Source organism: Suncus etruscus, chromosome 5, assembly GCF_024139225.1.
Source record: "Suncus etruscus isolate mSunEtr1 chromosome 5, mSunEtr1.pri.cur, whole genome shotgun sequence".
NCBI classification, from domain to species: Eukaryota; Metazoa; Chordata; class Mammalia; order Eulipotyphla; family Soricidae; genus Suncus; species Suncus etruscus.
This window is the reverse complement of record NC_064852.1, coordinates 119,497,964-119,501,204: the sequence shown is the minus strand read 5'-3', so window position 1 is coordinate 119,501,204 and position 3,241 is coordinate 119,497,964. Positions and strand designations below refer to the sequence as shown.

The following is a 3,241-nucleotide window of genomic DNA, read 5'->3' as shown; positions in this document are numbered from 1 at the left end:
CCGAGAGCCCAGCAGGGCCAAAAGGCAAAGACCCTTAATCCCCTGGCTTCCGGGTTTATCTACCTATTCCAAGACCCCTCCCAGGAATGGGTGGGTCTTGCAGGTAAGGTCACACCTAATATCCGGTTCCCAAGACGCCTCCCAGAAATGGGTGGGTCTCAGGTACACTACAATATATATATATATATATATACATACATATATATGGAAGAAAGTTTTATATACATAAAGTTATATACATGTATATGAAAGAAAGTTATACACACACACACACACACACACACACACATATATATATATATATATATATATATATACATATATATGGCACTGCATTCCCAGAAAACTGGATATGCATTCTTCTCCAATGAACATAGGTCATTCTTCAGAATAGATCACATTCTGGCCCATAAAACATATCTCCATAATATCAAGGGGATAGAAATTGTACAGACTACCTTCTCAGATCGCAAGGCATTGAAATTAGAAGTGAACTATAAGGGACACAGAAGAAAAACTTAAACACTTGGAAATTAAACAGCTAACTACTGAACAACCAGTGGGTCAGAGATAAAATCAAAGAGGAAAGAAAGCAAAAGATTCTTGGAGACAAATGCCAATGAAGACACAAATTATCAGAATTTATGGGACACAGCAAAAGCAGTACTAAGAGGAAAATTTATAGCTTTGCAAGCACACATTAAGAAGAAAGAAGGGAGCTTGGAACACTGTCCAGTGCCCTATGATCAAGAACACAAGGGCTTTCATAGAATTAAAGGAACAAACTCAAAGATTAAGAAAAGAAGGAAGAAGGGGGGTGGAGAGATAACATGAAGTAGGACATTTGCCTTTCATGTAGAAGGACAGTAGTTCAAACCCTGGCATCCCATATGGTCTCCCGAGCCTGCCAGGAGCGATTTATGAGCATAGAGCCAGAAGTAATCTCTGAGCACTGCCAAAAACCAAAAACAAACAAACAAACAAAAAACAAAAAAAGGAAGAAGGGACATATAAATAGCTTAATGACTTAGCTTGTACAATTAGAAAATGATCCACAAAAGGAACCAAAAATAGGTAGGTAGAAGGAAAAAACAAACCTTAGAGCAGAAATCAATCAAGTGGAAATCCAAAAAACAATCTAAAAATGGGGCCAGAGAGATAGCACAGTGGTAGTGCATTTGCCTTGCAAGCAGCCAATCCAGGACAAAGAGATTTGAATTCCAGCATCACATATGTTCCCCTGTGCCTGCCAGGAGCGATTTCTAAATTTAGAGCCAGGAATAACCACTGAGCACCACTGGGTGTGACTCAAAAATTCCACACCCCCCAAAAATAAAACAATCTAAAAGATCAATGTAAACAAAAGTTGGTTCTTTGTAAAAATAAACAATATTGATAAACCACTAGCAAAACTCATAAGAAAAAATATTTATAGAAACTTAATAAAACGGATAAGAAATGAAAAGGGGGAGATTACTACAGATACTACAGAGATTGAGTAATCAGAGACTACTTTGGAAAACTCTATGCCATGAAACATGAGAACCTAGAAGAAATGGATAAATTCTTGGACTCTATAATCGTCTTTGGTTAAATCAGCATGATCTAGTATATCTGAAGAGACTCATCACTAACTGAGGAAATTAAAATGGTAATCAAAAGTCTTTTCAAAAACAAAAGCCCTGGCCTAGATGGATTCACTAATGAATTCTTTCAAACTTTTTAAGAGGAAGTACTACCAATCCTTTTCAGGCTCTTTCCTGAAATTGAGAAATAGAAACATTCCCAAATAGTTTTTTATGAAGCTAATATCACTCTGATACCAAAACCAGACTGAGAAGCTGCCAAAAAAACCCAAAAACAAACAAAAAAACCCCTACAAACCATATTCTTGATGAACACAAATGCAAAGATCCTCAACAAAATCCTGGCAAACAGGATCCAGCGTCTCATCAAGAAGGTCATACATCATGATCAAGTAGGTTTCATTCCAGGAATGCAAGAATTGTTTAACATATCTAAATTAATTAACAAAATGCACCATATCAACAACAAAAAAAGAAAAACTACATGATCATATCAATAGAGAATAAAAGAGAAAAAAAGGAGAAAGCATGTGATAAGGTCTAACACTTATTCTTTTGTTGTTGTTGTTGTTTTGTTGTTGTTTTTTTGGGGGCCACACCCGTTTGATGCTCAGGGGTTACTCCTGGCTAAGCGCTCAGAAACTGCCCGTGGCTTGGGGGGACCATATGGGACGCAGGGGGATCGAACCGAATTTCTTCCTTGGCTAGTGCTTGCAAGGCAGACACCTTACCTCTAGCACCACCTCTCCGGCCCCCAACACTTATTTTTGATAAAAACTCTCATCAAGATGGGAATGGAATACTTACCTGGCAGGGGCGATTCCATGATCACGAAGGTGGTTTTCCTAGGGTGAGGCTCGCCCATTGCACTCTGGGCATGCTGACCCCTGTGATTTCCCCAAATGTGGGAAACTCGACTGCATAATTTATGGTAGTGGGGGACTGCGTGTGCTCTCTCCCCTAAAAAGAAAAAAAAAGGTGGGAATGGAAGAAACTTTTCTCAGTATAGTCAAGACCATCTACCACACACCAATGACAAATATTATTTTCAATGGAGATAAACTAAAAGTCATTCCTCTAAAATCTGGTAAAAGATAAGGCTGCCCTCTCTCACCACTCTTATTCAACATAGAGCTGGGAGTTCTTGCTATAGCAATTAGGCAAGAAAAAGATATCAAGGGCATCCAGATAGGAAAGGGAGAAGTCAAGCTCTCACTGTTTGTCGATGACATTATACTATATTTAGAAAACCCTGAAGACTCTACCAAAAAGCTTCTAGAATGAATAGATTCATATAACAAAGTGGCAGTCTACAAAATTAACATGCAAAAAGCAATAGCCTTCTTATACACCAATAATGATAGAGAAGAAAGGGCATTAAAAAACAATCCCATTTACATTAGTGTCACACAAACTCAAATATCTTGGAGTCAACTTAACTAAAGAAGTAAAGGACTTAAACAAAGAAAACTATAAAATACTGCTTCAAAAAATAGAAGAGGACACAAGGAAATGAAGACGCGTACCCTGCTCTTGGATAGGGAGGATTAACATTATTAAAATGGCAACATTCCCCAAAGCATCATACAGATTTAATGCAATCCTCCAAGGATACCCATGACATTCTTCAAAGAAGTGGATCAATCACTCCTGAA

The 3,241-nt window shown here is 38.0% G+C and overlaps 1 non-coding gene across 1 annotated transcript; it reads left to right on the top strand.

Moving 5' to 3' along the window:
* Positions 1-2,385: 2,385 nt before the first annotated feature.
* On the top strand, positions 2,386-2,549 carry LOC126009828 (U1 spliceosomal RNA). Its single transcript, XR_007496021.1, has one exon. It is a non-coding gene; the product is annotated as a U1 spliceosomal RNA (small nuclear RNA).
* The last annotated feature ends 692 nt before the right edge of the window (positions 2,550-3,241 follow it).